Source organism: Pleurodeles waltl, chromosome 3_1, assembly GCF_031143425.1.
Source record: "Pleurodeles waltl isolate 20211129_DDA chromosome 3_1, aPleWal1.hap1.20221129, whole genome shotgun sequence".
NCBI classification, from domain to species: domain Eukaryota; kingdom Metazoa; phylum Chordata; class Amphibia; order Caudata; family Salamandridae; genus Pleurodeles; species Pleurodeles waltl.
The window spans coordinates 1,754,891,521-1,754,912,936 of NC_090440.1; the positions used below are offsets into that span (position 1 = coordinate 1,754,891,521).

Here is a 21,416-nt window from a genome sequence, read left to right on the forward strand (position 1 = left end):
TCGGTGGCAGACGAGTGTTTATTTCTCAATAGTTTCATTTCCTTGTCAGGGTTTAATGCTGACGCGTAGTGAGAACCCCTCCCCCCCACACACACACACACACAAATGGGACTTGTATCAGTAGGGGATGACGTTTGTGCCAAGGCCCTATCGGTTCCAGAGGAAGGCTTCCTTGAAAAGACTGCGAGTTGTACGGGGCTGATTATATGTTTAGCCTGCACCACAGAATGAAACATTTTTGATAATTAAATACATTCCCAACTCAGTGACGTTCAGTTTCTTGATCTAGGAAGGATGACAGACAGAACGGTCCTTGCCAGAAAACATGGGAGAGCCCTGTCATACGTGAATGTCTACAATAAACGCAGAGTAAACTGGGGTTCAGTTTCTATCACCAAACCGGTCTGGCATAGATCATCACCCACTGGTTCTTGCCTAGGGCAAGGTATGCCTTCTGAGAATGTTTAGAATTGCATCCCACAGCATGGCAACAACAGACCGGACACCGGCTATGAAATGAAAAGAAGCGAAGCAAAAAGGAATGCCAAGAATGACCTATGGGGGCGTCCATACCTTGGTGGATCTCAGGAAGAGCCTGCCTGCACTTGAACTGAGGGCGCCTCAGCTTGTTACTGATATTTCACGCTGACACGACGGAGAGGACAGCTGGGATGAGGACTTCGGCAGCACCTGGCCTGACTCTGGAATACTGCAAAGCATTACCTTTAGGGTGAGGCAAAGACACAGGGTCTTATGTGTTGTGTTGTGCTACGTTGACTGTATTTTAATAACACGCTATAACCCATGAGCGTATACTGGCGCTGTAGCAAGTGTGTTAGGCTGGCCTCCGGAGAGCTTACTTGAAGAGCCAGGCCTTTAGCTTCTTTCAGAATTCAAGAAGGGAGAAGAAGGAGGATCTGATGTGTTGTGTGAGGTCATTCCATGCTTTATGAGCTAAGTATGATAAGACACCATCTCGTTTTCCGCTTTTGTGTAAGCATGGGGTATGTGCTAGTGTGAGTCCGGCAGAGCGGAGATGCCTGGAGGGATAATAGAAATTGTACATAGCTGTTCAACTAGGCGGGCCTGTGTTCTGAAGTGCTTTGTACTTGTGGGTGAGTAGCTTGAAGAGTGTACTGTTGTGTATTGTGAGACAGTTGAGTTCCTTTAGGTGAGGTGTGATTTGTGTGTGGGAGAAAAAACGTATCCAGAATATTAGACACCCAAAAAATTGAGCACTCCAAAAACTTTACCTCATATGGTTCTTCCATAAATTGAATTGCATGTCAAGGCATCTCCTCAAACACCTTCCCAAACCGCATTTAGCAGAGTAAAACAGTGCATTAAAAACGAGACCCACTCAATAACTGAGTTCTAGATCAATGATAAAGTTAAAAGGGTTTTGCTACAAGAGGGACAGTTTCAGCTGTCTGTCACCTGCGCAGGTGAGGATGTTGAAGTTGTGAGCCCGAATGACGTCTGCCAGTGAGGGCATGTATATGCTGAAAAGGGTCAGGCTGAACGATGAGGCCTGTGGGACTCCGCAAATGAGTTCATGTGATTCTGAGGAGTCTGGTGGCATGTTGACAGTTTGGGTTCTTTCAGAGAGAAACATGCAGATCCAATGGTGGGCATGTCTTTGAACGCCTGTTAAATGGAGTTGCTTAGTCAGAATTCAGTGGGAAATGCTGTGGAGAGGTCTAGAAGAATGAGGATTGCAGTTTCCCCTCTGTTATGAATCAACTGAATGTCATCTGTGGGCGGTCTCAGTGATGTGGTTTAGTCTGAAACCTGATTGTGTGGCGTTGAGAAGCAGGTTGTTGGTGAGGTGATCAGAGAGGCATCTGTTAATGACCTTCTCCAGGACTTTTGCTGGGTATGAAAGGAAGGATAGTAGTTGGTGAGTTTGGTCGCTGAGGGCTTCTTCAGGAGGGCATTGATGGTTGGGTGCTTACAGGATTCCGGAAAGGTGGCAGTATTGATGAAGGTGTTAAGGTTGGGAGTAAGGGTCTTGGTGATGGGGGTTGATCCTCTGTCGAAGACGTGATGGTGGCAAGGGTCCGATGGGGACCCGGACTGTATGGTCTTCATCGTTGTGTGGTTTCCTCCTTTCTGATAATGACCCACGTAGTTATTGTGTTGTCTTCATCCATCACCAGAAGTTCTTCGGCAAGGTACAAGGTGTCTGGCTGTAGGGTGAAGTTGTTGTATATGGGTGTGAGGTTGCTGCAGAAAAAGTCTGAGAGATTATCACACAGACCTTGAGTTCGGCTGATATTGCTAGCCACAGCAATAGGTGTGGTGAAATCCTTGACAATGGCAATGACTTATTTGCTGTTGGAGCTGGCACTGATGTGTTTGGCTAGAGCATTCCACTTGGGTTCCCAGATTTGTTTGTGGTACTGTCTCCGTGGTGGATTTGAATGCTTCTTTTTGCACGTCCCCCTGGCTAGTTCGTCATCTTTGTTCTAGTTGTTTGCATTGCCTTTTGATCATGTGTGTACCAGCTGACCTGTGTCCTGGTTTTTGCTATGTGGCTTCATTTGTGAGGGGGAGGGGCAGAGTGTCGGTGCAGATGGTGATCCATTTGCAGAATTTGTTGATGTTGCATGCTAAGTGGCCAGTGTGCTGCGGTTGATTTTTTATGGAGGATGGAATCCCAATCCACCTCAGCAAACTTACTCCCAAAATTCAGGTTCTTCTGAGGTGACAGTTGTTGATTGTGAGCTGCCTATGGCGTGCTAGGTGTAGGTGATGGGCGGGTGTGTTGACCATGATGTTATTGGTGGATGTGAAGATGGGGTCCAGGAAGTGTCCTGCGGCGTGGGTGGGATCTGAGACTCGTTAGGTTAGCTGTAAGTTTCTGAGGCTCTCTAGGAGTGTGGCTGCGCTAGCATCAATCCGGTCTGCTGGAACTAGTGTCTCCTAGGAGGTTGTATGTACTGGAGTTGATGACTAATAAGGTGATGAAGCCCACCCATGGAATTTTGACACAAACCCAGATTTCCTAAAGGCAATCATTTTTGGATTGCACCAAAGGTGCACGTACCATGGAGAGGCTTAACAAGGATAAATATCTTTATTTCTCCTTGTTATTTCCTCTTTGCAAGCATTAAGTATTCTGCAGCACAAATGGAAAGAGGAATATGCCTCCAAGAATTGTTTTTGTGCAGAAAGGTATCCCTTCCTTGCTTGCTTCACAACAACACTTTTCCTGGATATGACCCCTCTTCCTCTACTGTGCTTATGCTCAAGGTATTTAAATGTCTTTTCCATGTCGCCTATCTTTCCTTCCTTTTTTTCCAGATTTCGGAACAGAGGCATTAGTTGTGCAATTGTTTATTGATGAGGAAGGGTTTGGCAAGTAGTTAAATCTAAAATGGGTGCTTTTGACTAACTGGTTAGTTGAAAGCCACATCGAGACGGTGCCACCACGTTCTGTCAATCATCTCTATGGGGTGACTATAAACTGATAATGGCATATAGAAAAAAAGGAGCAAGCTTTGCACTCTTATGCAAGAGGGTTTGTGAAGTATGATAATTTATACCAAACAAACTCATGAAGGCAGAATATTATAAGAACAGCTTTGATGCAAACTGGTTTACTTGAGGACAGTGGGAGAAGATGATGGAAGTGATCATAAACAAGAATGACAAAGGGTTCTGGAGCCTTGTGGGGACAAGCCATGCACAGTATTTGGAGTTTCAAATGTAAAATGTTTCATAAATGGCGGCTTCACTTTGAAGCAATAGGTGGTTGTGCCACTGTTTGCTGTCACAGAGTGACATTTTTTGGACTTCTTGCTATAGGTGACATCGTTGAACCATCTACTCACTTCTAGTACATCTTCAAGGGCCCTGGACCCCAACGGGATTCTAATATGTATCTTTTAAATGTCAGGCTCATTACTTGTTCTACAGTCAATAGGTAACAAAGGTTGTAGAAAAGATCTAGTAGGTTATAAACTCCTTGTTTGGTAGAGAGAAGTAATAATTACCCTTCCCTCAACCAGTGGTTCATAAAGAGGGATCAACAGTCGATACTTATTGGCCATTTCTATTTTAGTTGAGGAAGCACAGATGCCAACCAAGAGCCTGATTTAGAGTTTGGCAGAGGGATATCTCGTCTGCCGACATATAAATTACATAGGATATATTAGGATTTATATTTCGGCTGACGGAATATCTGTCACCGTTGTGACAGAGTAACCCCTCTGCCAAACCCTGAATCAGTCCTCAAGTCTTTCTGTATGCCTCTTTAAAGACTACACTAAGGTCTTTGATAACATCAATTGCATGTTACTCTTGAGAAAGCCAGCTCAATCAGGTATAGGTTGAGCACTATTTAAGCGATTGACCTGTAATGAAATTCATGAGCCTTGTGCTTTGTTGCAAACATTTGTGCCCAAAAAATAATTCTGGGAACAGATTAAAGCAGAGTTGCATAACATCCGCTCTGCTGTCCAATAGTTTCCTAGAAGATCCGCACGATGCAGCTAAACAGTTTTGAAGCACAGTATATTGACTTTTGGATGGAGTGAACCCTCACCTTAAGCTGAGCTAAATTGACTTTGCCATTTAGTATGAGCCATTCGTGCAAGCTCCCAAGCACTGATACACGTAAACTTGGACTCCCACTTTACTAAGAGTAGATGTGACGGCAGAGGGCAAAGTTACTAGCCTCGAGTCCAGACCTGGCAAATCACACAGTACCACCGTGAGACACACGATATTGGCTCCCCTCACACGGTCTACGGGTGAGGAGTCAATATCTCACAGTGGCATGGAAAAGGAGCTGAAAATCACTGTTCACAGTTGTTTTCAGCTCGTTTTCGGAGGCTTTTAATTGTTGATGCCTATTAATGGGTGTGACAACAGCCCGAGGACATTGGCAGCACCCTCAGCAATCTTTTTTTTGTTTTTTTTTGAGGCGGGGGTTTGGGGGCAAAAGTGCCTCTTAGGTGCATCCCTTCCAAGGCCCTGGCCTCTCCTCATACTGAGAGGTTTTTGGTGAAGTTGGCAGGGATGAAAGTCTACAAGGTAAAACTCCGTTGGTTAGCGACTCCTTGGAACCTAAAGACCATTTATTGGAATCCATTATTTTCAAATATTTCAGTACTTAATACAGGAACATCACTTAAACCACTTGCAGGCCGATCCAGTATTAAGCATTTCAGTGCTTAGAGCGAAAGCTAAACAACACATTAGGCGATGTTGTTAGAGATTTTATACATGCGCGGAGATAAAAAGTGGAACACCGTAGTAGAAGGCTACGTATTTTTGTCACCACAGTAATGCTTTTGGATGTGCTTGACCCGTGTTTGAGACAGAAGTTCATATGGTTGATATCACTACAGTTCATATGGTTGATATCACTACAGTTGCCAGTGAGGTAATTCATTGCTAATTTGACTGCTAATTCAGAGATAAAAGGACGCCTTTATGTATTAATCCAAGCAATGGTTTTCTTGGCCTTCCCTCTCTATCCTAAATTACATAGGGGGTTATTCCAACCCTGGCGGTCATCGACCGCCAGGGTGGAGGACCACGGAAGCACTGCCAACAGGCTGGCAGTGCTTCCCTGCCCATTCTGACCGCGGCGGTAAAGCTGCGGTCAGAAAAGGGGATCCGGCGGTTTCCCACCGGATTTCCCCTGTCTGGGCTGAATCTCCATGGCGGCGCTTTCCGACCCCCTTCCCGCCACCCTGTTTCTGGCGGTTTTTACCGCCAGGAACAGGATGGCGGGAACGGGTGTCGTGGAGCCCCTGGGGGCCCCTGCACTGCCCATGCCACTGGCATGGGCAGTGCATGGGCCCCCTAACAGGGCCCCAGCATGATTTTCACTGTCTGCGTAGCAGACAGTGAAAATCGCGACGGGTGCAACTGCACCCGTCGCACCCCTGCAACACCGCCGGCTCCATTCGGAGCCGGCTTCTATGTTGCAGGGCCTTTCCTGCTGGGCTGGCGGGCGCTCCTTTGGCGGGCGCCCGCCGGCCCAGCGGGAAAGCCAGAATGGCCTCCGCGGTCTTTTGACCTCTGAGCGGCCAAATGGCGGTGACCACATGGCGGGCAGCTACCGTCGCCCTCCGCGGTCAGAATGACCGCCATAGTCATTTGGTAAAAGGTCTCTTCCCCACAAATTTTGGGAAACCGCAGATGCAATAGATTTGTGCTTTTTTGGTGCGACGATTTTAATGTGTGCAGGTGAAGCCAAACACAAACAAATAATTTACTAACGTCTTTCCAGGCACCTACTGCAGTTTAATGCACTTACGTTTCTCAGGTGGCTGTGGGAAAAAAAAAAACTATATTTATGTCTTGTTAATGAGGGAAAGCCTTGCACGAGAGTCCACTATAAAAAAAAAAACACACACACACACACATATATATATATATATATATATATATATATATATATATTTCTTCAATTTGATCTGACAATAACAGAAGTTATCACTTTCAAAACCTTTATTCCATTCCAGTTCTTGAATGTCTCTTCAATTCAGGTCAAAACTTTGTAAAACATAAAACAGCCACAGCCAACACATGTTTCTGCAAAGCGCTTCTTCAGAGCTGTTAAATCAGAGAATACAAGATGTTCACGAGTGTATACATTGGTGGCACAAGGAAAAAAAACTTACAAGACAATCATTAATTGGGAAATGTATACAAACTATAAAAATTGCAAATCCTGTTTACCTAAGGCCTGCAAGATACAACTCGGTGAGAGATGTGTAAATAATGTTCATACATTAGACAATAATTCCAGTTACCCACTCACATTTCTGATCAACTAAGAGAAAAAAATCTTTTTTTTGGGGTGACTCATATCTGAACAAAAAACATTACAACTTCCTAATCAAGTGTCAAAATTATCCCTTAACAACTTTAATTTGTGCAGTTATTTTCCTTAAGGGAGGGACTGATATTCTACCCTCAGTGTTATATCTGTAGGACAAAGTCCCTATATACATCCTAGACATTAGACTTCTTAAGTAGTCCCTTTATCTAGTTCATTTGGCAAAAAAAAAGCAGTAGCTATGATGTCAGTTAACTCTCCAAATCAAGAGAACTCAATAAATTCACCAATCCTCTCTCTGAAGCCACCAACAGCCCCCAATTGCAAAACCTCTGTGACAAACTGGCCACCTTCTTTCACTGCAAGATTAAGGACATTTATAACAGCTTCCTCCCACAGAACCTGCCCAGCATCAGATCCCACGACCGACCCAGCCCCCCAGAACCCACCCAAACTGCCCACAGCTGGTTCACTCTCACCACAGAAGGGACCAAAATCATCATGAACAGCGTTCACTCCGGAGCTCCCACAGACCCCTGTCCTCACCACGTCTACAACAGAGCCAGTGCATCCATTGCCCCCGATCTCCGCAAGACACTGAATTGCTCTATCAAAACAGCCACCTTCCCCAATGATTGGAAACAAGCCGAAGTCTGTCCTCTCCTGAAGAGAACCACAGCCGACCCATCAGAGCTAAAGAATTTCCAGCCCATCTCGCTACTACCTTACCCGGCCAAAGTCCTGGAAAAAGCCATAAACTCACAGCTGCGACAATTCATCGAAGGCAACAACTCTCTGGATACCTACTAGTCTGCCTTCCACAGCAACCACAGCACAGAGACATCTCTCCTTGGAGCCACCAATGACATCCGCAGACTCCTCGACTGAGGCCACACCGCAGCACTCATACTCCTCAACCTCTCAGTTGCCTTTGACATGGTCTCCCACAGCACCCTATGCACCAGACTCCACGACGTAGGAGTCGGCATAAAAGCCTTGCAATGGATTCACTCCTTCCTCACTGGAAGAACACAGAGAGTCAGGCTCCCGCCCTTCATATCCAAATCAACAGAAGTCAGCTGTGGAGTCCCTCAGGGATTCTCCCTGAGCCCAGTGCTCTGCAACATCAACATGGCCCTGCTTGCAGCCATAGTCAGAGGTGATGGAATGAACATTGTGTTATATGCCGATGACACACAACTCATCATATCCCTCACTGAAGACCCGGACAACGTCTAGAGAAATTTCACACCGGAATGAAAGCCATCGCCGCCTGGATGAGGGAGAGCTGCCTCAAACTCAACTCAGACAAGACCGAGCTCATGATCTTCAGAAACTCCACTACAGCTTGGAATGAATCCTGGTGGCCCACATCGCTCGGCATCCCACCTACTTCGACTGACCACACCCGCAAACTGGAAATCATCCTCGACTCCTACCTAACAATGACCCAACAGATAGATGCAGTCAACTCTTCCTGCTGGCACACCATCCGCCAACTCTACAGAATCTTCTAGTGGATTCCGGACAACTGCTGCAAGATAGCACACACGCCCTAGTCACAAGCAAGCTTGACTACATCAACTCACTGTACACTGGCACCATGTCAACGAACATCAGGAAACTACAACTCATCCAAAATGCCGCCGCCAGACTCATCCTAAACCTCCCCCACCAAGAACACATCTCCAAACACCTGAGACTCATCCATTGGCTCCCAGTGGATAAGCAAATCAACTTCAAACTACTCGCCTACACCTAAAAGGCCCTTCACAAAACTGGACCGGCTTACCTACCTGAATCATTGCATCTCTTTTCATAACCCCGCCAGACCCCTACGATCCACCCAGCAGACACTAGCCATAATTCCACGCATCCGGAAAACCACAGCTGGAGGAAGATCTTTCACCTACCTTGCAGCCAAGAGCTGGAACAACCTACCCACGTGCCTCAGACAAAGCCCATCACTCACCATCTTCAGGAAGAACCTCGACATAGTTCTTCAATTGAGGCCCAGACCTCCACCAGCGCCTTCAGCCCTCACAGGTGAGTAGTTGCACTTTATGAAAACTGATTGAAGTTACCTTTTCATAAAAGTGTACCTATCTCATCCCCAGCTGTAGCTTAGTGTTTATTCATTTGTTTGCCATCTCACTCTCTCATAATGTAAAAAAGCTGAAATAAAAATAGAAGGCTAAAATGAGCAGCACCGCTAGTCATCAAGTACAGAACACCATGTTGAGCCAGGTCATAATACCTACCCTAAAACGCAGGATACTATCCTCCCCTCAGTGGACCTTTGTTTAATTATCTAGTAACAATACTAGTTAAAATACTATAGGAAGTCCTTAACCAACAATACTAATCTCCTCATGACGGACCACTGTCATGTATTTGTGTAGGAGGCTGGCCTGGCTTGTAGTGGGTACCAAGGGGTACTCACACTCTGTACCAGGTCCAGTTATCCCTTATTAGTGTAGAAGAGGTGTTTCTAGAAGCTTAGGCAGGTAGAAGGTAGCTATAGCAGAGCAGCTTAGGCTGAACTAGGAGACATGCAAAGCTCCTACTATACCACTGTGTCAATATCATAAGAAAACACAATACACAGATATACTAAAAATAAAGGTACTTTATATTTATGACAATATGCCAAAAGTATCTCAGTGAGTAGCCTCAGTATGAGGATGCCAAATATACACAAGATATATGTACACAATACCAAACATATGCAGTAATAGCAAAAGGAAGTAATGCAAGCAATGTAAAGTTACACTAGATTGCAATAGGAGCACATAGGTATAAGGGCAACACAAACCATATACTCCAAAAGTGGAATGCGAACCACGAATGGACCCCAAACCTATGTGAGCTTGTAGAGGGTCGCTGGGGCTGTAAGAAAACAGTGAGGGTTAGAAAAAAAGCCCACCCCAAGACCCTGAAAAGTAGGTGTAAAGTGCACCTATATTCCCCAGAGAGCACAGAAGTCGTGATAGGGGAATTCTGCAAGGAAGACCAACACCAGCAATGCAACCAAAGTGGATTTCCGGACGAGAGTACCTGTGGAACAAGGGGACCAAGTCCAAGAGTCGCGACATAGTCGAGATTGGGCAGATGCCCAGGAAATGCCAGCTGAGGGTGCAAAGAAGCTGCCACCGGATGGTAGAAGCTGTGGTTTCTGCAAGAACGAAGAGGACTAGGAACTTCCCCTTTGGAGGATGGATGTTCCACGTCGTGAAGAAGCTTGCAGAGGTGTTCCCACCAGAAAGACCGCAAACAAGCCTTGCTAGCTGCAAGGGTCGCAGTTAGGGTTTTTGGATGCTGCTATGGCCCAGGAGGGACCAGGATGTCGCTACTTGGATGAGGAGACAGAGGGGGCACCCAGCAAGTCAGGGAGCCCTCACAAAAGCAGGCAGCACCCGCAGAAGTACCGGAACAGGCACTTGGAAGAGGAGTGAACCAGAGCTCACCCGAAGACACAAAAGGGAGTCCCACGACGCCGGAGGACAACTCAGGAGGTTGTGCACTGCAGGTTAGAGTGTCGGGGACCCAGGCTTGGCTGTGCACGAAGGAAATCCTGGAAGAGTGCACAGGAGCCAGAGCAGCTGCAAATCACGTGGTACCCAGCAATGCAGTCTAGCATGGGGAGGCAAGGACTTACCTCCACCAAACTTGAAGAGTCACTGGACTGTGGGAGTCACTTGGACAGAGTTGCTGAGTTCCAGGGACCACGCTCGTCGTGCTGAGAGGGGACCCAGACGACCGGTGATGCAGTCTTTTGTTGCCTGCGTTTGCAGGGGGAGGATTCCGTCGTCCCACTGGAGATTTCTTCAGAGCTCCTGGTGCAGAAAGGAGGCAGGCTACCCCCAGAGCATGCACCACCAGGAAACAGGCGAGAAAGCAGCAGGATCAGCGATACAAGGTTGCAGTAGTCGTCTTTGCTACTTTGTTGCGGTTTTGCAGGCGTCCTGAGCAGTCAGCGGTCGATCCTTTGGCAGAAGGTGAAGAGAGAGATGCAGAGGAACTCTGATGAGCTCTTTCATTCGTTATCTAAAGAATTCCCCAAAGCAGAGACCCTAAATAGCCAGAAAAGGAGGTTTGGCTGCCTAGGAAGGAGGATAGGCTAGCAACACAGGTAAGAGCCTATCAGAAGGAGTCTCTGACGTCACCTGCTGGCACTGGCAACTCAGAGCAGTCCAGTGTGCCAGCAGCACCTCTGTTTCCAAGATCGCAGAGGTCTGGAGCACACTGGAGGAGCTCTGGGCACCTCCCCTGGGAGGTGCAGGTCAGGGGAGTGCACAGGCAAGATGGTACTTTCCTGCAATTTGCACAACAAAATTTCAATCTAACGATGCAGAAGATCTAAAACTAGCAAAAGAACCACATAAATGGCTGCAATGTGTTTTATAATGTTCCCACTTCTCTATTTTTCAAGCAATGCTGACAATTTAAAACATGACCATAGAGTGCAAAATATCACCCTCCGCCATTCTAGACTTGCACTCCAAACTACCTGATACAATGTTTCACACCAAATATCAGTAACACGCTGTTACTCATTGGATGTAGAGTTTCATCCCCCTCCCATTGGAGACTCGCAATCCTAACCATCTGATACGATGTTATGCACCAAATATCAGTAACATGCTGTAGTACCCGAACGATGCATCACTGTCAGTGAGTTATTATTGTAGTCAAACCCAGTTACCAATTAAAAGAAAGTTTATTTCACCACCAAATTAAGAACTGCACAACCATAGGATCTCTTGATCATACACTGAAAAGTATTAATGACTCCTACTGTCACCAAATCATTTCAGCCACGCTACCTAGCTGCTCAAAGATGCATTATGCGCCATTGCGTTCGAACAGAGTACCACTATTCGTGTGCGAACCCAATTAATTTTTAAACCTGATAACAGAGAATACCACTTGAGATTACCCCCACATCGAAAAACTTCGGATATTTCATGCATACACTTCAGGCTAGCATCAACCCTGTTCATACTCAAAGTTCCTCACTGCATGTCTCAGCATTACTTATCAATTTCAAATGCATGTTGCAGCACTGGATCGATACTTTTAGGTCAGTAAACCTGTACCTACAAAACTACACCCTTAAATACAACTTCATCTGTCAAATCCACCTACAACTGTTATTTTCAAATTTTAAATCACGAAGATCATGGAGATTGCTTCTGTACCTCACAGCTATTCACACAATGTCAATATACCTTGTTCTTGAAAGAAACATAGACTACCTTCCTATTAAAACCAGCGTAAACAACCGAAAAAAATGTTAAACCTAAAAAATGAAATTATAGAAGTTTAGTATAGAACATAATGAGAATTTAACCCAAGCCAGACAGTCTATGAATCTCTCAAACGATTACAGAAGAACTGCCTCACACCAAAGAGATCTTTTTTGGTGTGTTTTCTTCCTTGCACAATATCTCTTGCATGCAAGAATAAAGTGGTTAATTTGGAACAGTATTTTCGCCAGCCAAGAGCATATTTGAGCAGTTCTTCTTCTGCAGCTAACCCCCCATAACCCACAAACCGCACGCCACGCATGGCTATTGGCCCTGGGTGGCATGGGTTGCCCATAGGGACTGGCCTGTGGCCAGGCTCTGTGGCCTACTCCCTATAACCACTCAACCGCACGCCACTCATGAAGTGCGGAAATGTGATCATATTCCTGTGCATCAAAAATGTGTCTTCTAGACGGCAGGAAATGAGTTCAGTAGGTCCTTTTAGTAAGCTGCCTATCATCCTGGGAAAATGTCGGGAAGACATTGTATACCACTAATGTTATGGGGGCCAAGAGGGTGTGGCTTCTTGGCCATTTTACATACTTGTAATTTTTAAAACGGAGAAGACGAACTCTGGACTCAGCAGAACATGACAAGAATGAACCCACTAATCGCAGTCACTACATGTGAAAAAAGCAAGGATGCAAACACCTTCATCAAGGATAAACAGATAAATTTTTAAGGTGGAAATGCAGAGAAAAAACACTTGGGGGGTCATTCTGACCCCCGCCGGTGGCGGAAGCCGCCCGCCTGGTGGGAACCGCCAGAAGACCATACCGCAGTCAAAAGACCGCGGCGGTCATTCTGACTTTCCCGCTGGGCTGGCGGGCGACCGCCAAAAGGCCGCCCGCCCGCCCGCCCGCCCGCCCGCCCAGCGGGAAAGCACCAGCAACGAGGAGTTGCTGGTGTGCGACGGGTGCAGTTGCACCCGTCGCGATTTTCAGTGTCTGCTAGGCAGACACTGAAAATCAATGTGGGGCCCCACGACACCCGTTCCTGCCAGCCTGGTTCTGGCGGTGAAAACCGCCAGAACCAGGCTGGCGGGAAGGGGGTCGGAATCCCTATGGCGGCGCTGCTTGCAGCGCCGGCGTGGAGGATTCACAGGGGCAGGGGAAAACCGGTGGGAAACCGGCGGTTTCCCTTTTCTGACCGCGGCTTTACCGCCGCGGTCAGAATTGCCCTTGATGCACCGCCAGCCTGTTGGCGGTGCATCCTCCAACCCCGGCCCTGGCGGTCCATGACCGCCAGGGTCGGAATGACCCCCTTGGTTTGCTTTGACATGTACAAGAAATTAGGATGATTAGTACTTTACAGAAGGGGAGATTGAACTTGGGCACCTGCTTTGTTTATATCTGCAAGTCCTTCCCGTTGAGGTTTGATTTCTGTCAAATGAGCATCGTGCCAGAATGTATCCTGCCCTGAATATTCATCCAAGAAGAGGTTACCATATTGTGCAGAATGTCTACCCAAACTGGAGTCCTTTTTACTGGTTAATTAATAAGTGTTACCTTGTTGGGTATATGTATAGTGCATCTCCTACACTACAGCTGCTTAAAGGACACAGTGGTAATATCGCCAGTGACTTTGTGTGTCTGTAACTTTGCCAATATTTGTGTTACTCAACCATCTTCATCAGATAACTTTTAAAGGTGGAACTGCAGAGAAAACACACTTTGTTGTCATCTATTATTTTTGGTCATATCGGGGACTACTGGAGGAGCTTCAAGGCCCCTGCTGTCCCAGCCAACTCTGCAGCTCCTGCAGGCGACAGGATTTGCTCCTTCACACAGGGAGCTGCTGAAAATGCAGCTTCCTGCGTGTGGGAGCAACATTTTCATAAGCTTCCTTGCCTGTATGTCTGCCGGCGGGGAAAGAGATGAAAACTACTCTTTCAGCAAGAAGGAGCATTTTCACAGCTCCTGCTTGCTTGAGCATAGTGTTTGCTTTTGCTTGGTGGGAGCTGTCACAGCTCCCACCAAGCGAAAGCGACCAGCTATCTCCTGAGGGTAGGCACCTCCGGATAAAGCAGGAGCCAGCCCCAGGGGTGGTGGTCCCCATGGCCTTAAATGGCTCCAGGAGGGGAGCCACAAAGCCACCCTCCTTTCTTTAGCATGGGTGGGCCCCGGGGAGGTGATGGTCCCCGGGCCGTATATGGCTTGGGAGGGAGACCATGCAGCCCCCCCCCCTATTTTATAATTTGTAATTGGCCCCAGGGAGGTGGTGGTCCCTGGGGCCAGGAGTCTGCGCAGACCCCATTCTTTACATGCATTTTTCCCTAGGGAGGTGGTGGTCACCGGGGCCTCTGTAAGCCTCAGGAGGGGGGAATCCATGTGGCCCCCACCCCTTACTTAAAAAAGGCCTCAGGGCCCCGGGGTCCGTGCAGCCATCCCCATATATTTTTTAGTATGTAGCCCCTGTTGAATGTCATTTATTGGAGCATTTTTAAGTGGTGTGTCGTACAGTACAGTGAAGGAGAGTGTTGTAGAGTGTAAGAGTTATAGAGTGGAGTATTGTATGGTGGAGTAGAGAGGAGTGTTGTAGCACAGCGTATAGTGGATAAAAGTGCTGTACAGTGAAGTGGTGTGTAATGCGTCATACACAGGAGTGGAGTATCATATAGTGAAATGGTGTGTTTTACAGTGGACTGGCACGTCGTACAGTACAGTTGAGTGTTGTACAGTGGAGTGTTATAGAATGTAGTGTGGTGGAGTGGATTGCCCTCAAGTAGAATGTTGCAGAGTTGCAGAATTCAGCAGATTTTGCAGAGTGTAGTAGTGTGTTGTACAGCGTAGTGGCATATAGTGGAGTTCAGGTGAGTAGAGTTTCATACCGTTAAGTGTTGTGGAGTGCAGTGTGGTAAAGTAGGGTGGTGGAGAGTCTTGTACAGTGTAGTGTGATATAGTGGAGTGTCATCATTTGTGAGAACACAATGCATTGTAGTGTGGCGAGTTATAATAAGTGTTTTCTGGTTAGCAAGGTGAAAACAGTGTGTATTGAGAAATTTTACTTAAAATAATGTGAAGTTGGTGCAGAAATTATAAATGTAATTTATAACAATAACTTTACCCATTCTAATGTTTGTGTAGTTTAGGTTTGGTTTGTATATAGCAAAAATGTTTTCTTAACTATAACAAAGTTTTAACCTTTGTTTTTTTCTTAGAATGTTAATTCTTTTTTTTTTTTTTGGTAATAAGATTGTGTTTCAAAATTTAGAGTCCAATATTGCTGAGTGTAGTGTTAGTATGTGGACTGTCATACATTACAGTAGAGTAGACTTTCGTTCACTGTAGTGTCATAGAGTGTATTTTCATAGAGTGGAGTGGAGTGGAGTAGAGTGGCATAGCGTATAGTGAAGTAAAGTATCAGAGTGTAGTAGCGTCTCATAAGTAGAGTCATGTGAAGTGTATTACAATTGAGTGGCGTAGAGTGCAGTCGAGTAAAGTGTCATAAATTTAGGTGACATCTTACAGAGTACAGAACAATGGTGTGTCCGAAAGTGTTGGAAAGTCTTGTAGAGTGGAGTACAGAGTAGTACAGTGGAGTGGAGTGGGATAGCATGGAGTACAGAATTGTAAAGTGGATTGTATGCTGATAGAGTGCAGTACAGGGTCGTAGAGCAGCATAGAGTGTAGTCCATTTTTGTACAGTGAAATTTTAAACAGTGGAGAAGACTGTGGTAGAGTAGAGTGGTGTGGAGTGCACAATAATAGAGTAGAGTGAAATGTAGTTGATTATAGATGTGTGGGATAGAGTGGATTAAAGTGTCATAGTGTGTAGTGTTATGTTGTAGAGTAAAGAGGCATGGTGTGGAGTACAGTGTCCTGGCATAGCAGAGTGTAGTAAAGTGTGATAGACAGGAGTGGTGTGGTGTACAGTGGAGTGGACTGGCATGTCATACAGTGTTGGAAAGCGGCATACAGTACAGTGTTGTAGAGTGGAGTGTCATGGAATAGAGGAGAGTGCAGTGAGTAGAGTGGAGTGGTGTTGAGTGGGGTAGTGGAGTACAGTAAAGTAGATTGGAGTAGTGTGTGATAGAGTTGAATGCAGTAAAGTTGGCTGGAGAGGCACTGAGGGAGCTGCTTAGAGTTTTGTACAATGGTGTAGAGTGCTGTATAGTGGCATAGAGTAAACTAGAGTGTTGCACACTTGCACAGAGTGCAGTACACTATTGTACAGTGGACTGCTATAGAGTGGAGCATCATGTGGTGAAGTGGAGGGGCGTATAGTGTCGTTCAGTAGAGTAGAGTGTTTTAGAGCAGAGTAGATTGGAGTGGTGTGGAGTGGAATTGAGTAGAGTGTTTGGCATACAGTGGGATATAGTGGAGTACAATGGAGGTCTGTAGACTGGAGTGGCATACAGTGGAGTGAGGTAGAGTGGAATAGCATACAGCAGAGTGACATGGCATCCAAAGAAATAGCGTACAACTGAGTAGCATGGAGTGGCCTACACTGGAGTGGCATAGAGTGGATTAGCAAACAGGGGAGTGGCATACATTGGAATGTCAGCAATTGGAGAGGCGTACACTGGAGTGGTTTAGACTAGAATAGCATATAGTGGAGGACGTAAAGCACAGTGGTGTACAGTGGCATGCCTTAGATTGGAGTGGTGTACAGTGGGTTTGGGTAGGATGGAAGAGCATACAGTGGAGTGCTGTAGAGCGGAGTGGCATCTGATGGAATGTAGTGGAATAGCATGCAATGTAGTGGTGTACTGTGGAGTGTCACAGAGTGCCATAGTGTATCATGGAGTAGCGTACATTGTAGTAGTATATAGTGGAGTGGAGTACATCGGAGTGGCATACAGTGGAGTGGAGTAGAGTGGAATACCATACAGAGGAGTGGCATAGAGTAGAGTGGCATAGAGTGTAATAGCATAGAGGGGAGTGGGTAGAGTGTAGTGGCATACAGTGGAATAGCATAGAGTGGAGTACAGTATAGGTGCATAGAGTGGAATATCATAAAATGGATTGGTGTACAGTGGAGTGGGGTAGAGTGGAATAACATGTCAAGTGGAGTTGCGTACAGTGTAATAGGGTAGATTGGAGCAGTATACAGTGGAATACCATAGAGTGGAGTACAGTGAAGTGGTGTACAGTTATTGTACCCCCTTCCCTTCTCTTCAGGTCACCCCCACAGTACAGGTGCTCCCATTTTGTGTGCCTACCCTCAATCCCCTGCTCCCCCACCCCTTGTGCACCATGCCGCCTCAATCCGCCAGTGTGAGTCTATTGTCTGGTGCTGTGCCAGGGACCTCCAAGTGAGTTATGCCTGCTCGCCCCTGAACTACCTCTCAACCTGTATATGTCAGATGCCGGGGAAGTACCTGCTAGGTACATGAGGTATTAATCATCCTATGGACCTGAAGGGGCCAGTGTGTCTTCCTGAAGTGTTTCTTCCAAATTCTCCAAGATACATACCAGAGTACTCCAAGCCTGGGCAATCCCCAACAGAACCTGACCCCGCCGGGCTTCTCGATATCTCACCATCTCCTCAGCTTTCACCCATCTCAGTTCCTCCCACCTCCAGGCTGCGCTCTGGGGGCCTTGCATCGCTTTCCAATATCTTGTTATCTCTCTCTCTTTGCCAATAATAGTGCTAAGTACTAGAACTAGTTATTCATTTTATGCTGAGTTGTGTGGGGATAACCTCTGAGCAAACAATGTGTGGCATCATGGGGGACTTCCCGTTCCCGTTTGATGACCTCCAGACCACTGAGTCCCACAATACCTTTGAGGCTAGACAGATCCAGAACATGTGAAAGAATTCCACCACCTCCTCACCACAGCATGGGCATCTGGCCTCCATCACACCAAAATGACTCTGAACCCTGCCCTGCGCCAAAAATGCTGTATGTAATACGTATAAGTTTATGAGCTTGAATCTAGCATTTCTAGAGACTTTAGGTATCCAAGTCAGTATGTCTCCCCATCTGTAATTAATGTACCTAAGTTCTCTTCCCATTTTCATTTAAGAGCTGTGAGGGGTCGACAAAGACCTGCCCTCATCTTCCCATATAGGCATGTCACCGCTTTATGTGTGCCAGTAGTTATTGTCAGGTATTGACAAATACTCGAAGGGGGAGGCTCTGCGCGTGCCATTTGCCAGTACTTATTGATCGCCTCAATGATCTCTTTTTGGAGGGGAAAGTGCCCTTGGGGTAAATTGTAGTGAGCTCTAAATTCCTCAAATGGTAGAAGGGTGTCAGCTTCAAATAAGGTTCCCATGGAGGTTGCCCCTGCTTCTATCTAGCTAGAGAGTCTTCTCCAGTCAGTCTCCTCCATGAGGTAGTACTGATAGAAATTGCATTGGGGTTTCAGGGGTGTAAGGTATAACACAACTCGACCTGCGGAGATATAGCATCCAACAGTTGCATAGCACCTTTAACTCAGTAGGGGAGGACGTGGCAGGAGGGTCAAGCCAGAGCACAATCCTGGCTAAGGACTGAACGTCTGGATTTAAGGGTGCTACTTCTCTGTCTGGCATTGTGTGTTTGGCTATCCATTGAGTGAGCCATTGCATTTGCCCCACCAGGTAATAGTCCTCAAAATCGGGGACGGACAGTCCCCTGTCCACCACAAGCCTCTGAAGTATTGCAAGTGCGAGCCTTCGTCTACCAGATCCCCAAAAGAAGCCAACAATCAATGAGTTCAGCTCCTTGAAGAAAGCACTCAGGATCCATAGTGGAGTGTGACAAAGAAATAAAGTAATTGGGGCAGAGTGATCATTTTCAGTGGGACAGCACATCGTCCTATTACCGAGATGGGTAACAATTCCCAGAAGGTCATGTTGCTGCAGAGCTCTCGCATTGCTCGCCCTACATTCCCCTCCATAAGGTCTGCTCTACCATGATACACATGCATCCCCAGGTAAGCAAGGCTGCATGCCATTGTAAGCCACTAAGGTCCAGAGGGGTCGCCTGGTCAGCTGTCATTGGGAAGAGACTGGACTTTCGCCAGCTGACTCAGAGCCCTGACATTGAGCCAAAACTGTCCAATAGGCTCCTTGCTCCTTGAAGGGCGTCCTCTGCATCCCTAAAAAAAAAGATCATCTGCCTATAAAGCCAATGTAATGGGTACACCCTCTCGCCCTCAGGCCTCTATAGGCATTGCCCGCCCATGCTAGACAAGCGAGCGGCTCGAAGGCGAGGGCAAAGAGAAGTGGGGAGTGCCGACATCCCTGCCTGGTTCTCCACTCCACTCGATAATCTACTGAAATGGTTGTACCCGTGTGCACTCTTGCTTGCGGCATGGTATGGAGTAACTGTGTCCAGGTTACAAAGTGCTCACCAAGGCCAAATATTCCTAACACTTCATATAAGTATGGCCATTCTAAGCTATCAAAAGCTTTCTCAAAATCTACAGCGAAAACCACTGCGCGGTTCTTTTCGTAAGTGTCATAATCGAGTGTTGAGAATAGCTGACATATATTAAAGGCTGTATGCCGCCCGGGAATGAATCCCATCTGATCTCGTTCGATTAGTTGAGGCACATGGCAGAGTAGGCATGTGGCCAGGATTTTGCTAAGTATTTTGTAATCCAATGATAGCATCAACAAAGGTCGGTAGGATGCTACATCGGTGGCTGGTTTCCCTAGTTTCAGGAGAGGAATGATAAGGGCCTCCCGAGCCGACGAGGGGATAGTCTAAATTTTCTTGGCCTCTTCATACATGTTGACCAGTCGTGGGTCTAATTTTGCCATATATATTGAATAAAATTCAAATGGAAGACCATCCAGTCCTGGGGTCTTATTTTGTGCAATACTTGTGATGACCGCTTTAACATCAGAGAGCGTGACTGCCTGTCCCTAGATCTCCGATTCTTGATTCAATATTGATGGGAGAGTGAGATGTGATAAGAAATCTTGGATGTCTGTCATTGACGGCCAAACTTGGCTTGTAGATAGGTCTGCGTAATAGCTGCAAAATTCTTGATTGATTGCAGCTTGGTGATACACTGTGTGGCCCGAGGGTGTACGCAGTTCAACTATGACCGCCCCTCTTTTCGCCGGGCTCGCCAACCACACCAAGAGGGAGCTCGCTCGATCGCCCTCCACATGTGTTCACCACTATATAAGCTTTGTGATCATAGCAGCGCAGCCCTTCAACGTCTACTACCCTTTCTCTCGGTCCTCTTTAACTAATGTCTGGAGATCAGGGTCATCTTGGAGTCCCTGCTCTGGTGTCTGCAGCTCTTGCTCCACTTTCTCTATGTCATGGAGTAGTGTGCGGAAGAGTCCCTTGGCTGCCGAAATGCATTGTTCCCTTATCACTGCCTTAAAGGCATCCCACTCTAAAAGTCTTGAGTCCATGGCTCCCTCATTTACCTCAAAATAAGCAGTTATGTCAGCACTAATGGCATCCTTAAAAACCTGTTCTTCCAGTAGATCCGGCATGAGTCGCCATGTGGGTACCAGTGGTCAGAGACATGCCCATCTAAGTCCTAATAGTAAGGGATTATGGTCCGAGATCGTTCTGGTCAGGTATTCAGTCAGGTGTGTCAGTTCATGAATGGCTGGGGAGCACAGAAAGGTGTCCATCCTCATATGTAAATCATATAATGGAGAAAAAAAGGAGTAATCTCTGCCCCCTGGGTGGTGAGTTTGCCAACAATCAACTAGTCCCCATTCCTATTGCCAGTGCCAGAATGCTCTAGCAGTTTGAATAATCGGCGAGACCTGCAGCCGGGGGTTCGATCTGTCTAAAGTTGTATCAGAGGTACAGTTAAAGTCTCCACTCAGCAGGACAGATCCCATAAAGTGTGGGGTCAGGCGCTCAGAAAGGGACATCAGAAACCCAGATTGATCAATGTTATGGCTATAAATACTCCCAATCACTATCTCCGGCCTATCTAGTCTTCTGATGATCATGACGCACCGCCCCAAGGGATCTATAATGGAAGTGATATGTTGATAAGGGACCCCGCGTTTGATTCATTTAAGGCCCCCCGTGCGTAAGCCGAGTAGGTAGTGCAGAAAACCTGACCTCTCCATCTGCATTGAAGGGCGTGCCCCTCTTTGGCATCCAGGTGTGTCTCCTGCTGCGAGGGCTACATGGATCCCTCTTCTAGTGAGATGTGAGAATACTTTATGGCGCTTGCCCACTGAATGCATCCCCCTGATGTTCCTTGTTAGTACTTTCAAATCCAGTAAGTTAGCCATCAGGAGTGTAGTGTGTGATGTACAGGCAGCTGCAGGGGTTCCAAACTCATCTCTAGGCCCCCCCATCACAGTAAATCAATATGTAGCAGGCATAGGCGGCATAAAACAGTCCCTTTTTTAACTAAAATAAACACTTCCCAACTCCCAATCCC

At 46.7% G+C, this 21,416-nt stretch overlaps 1 long non-coding RNA gene across 1 annotated transcript in view; it reads left to right on the plus strand.

Annotated features, from left to right (window-relative positions):
* The first annotated feature begins 654 nt into the window (after positions 1 to 654).
* LOC138283424 (uncharacterized) overlaps positions 655 to 21,416 on the plus strand; it is an 84,184-nt gene continuing 63,422 nt past the window's right edge. The window contains exon 1 of the long non-coding RNA XR_011201251.1: positions 655 to 730. This is a non-coding gene — a long non-coding RNA (uncharacterized lncRNA). The remainder of the gene's footprint in view (positions 731 to 21,416) is intronic.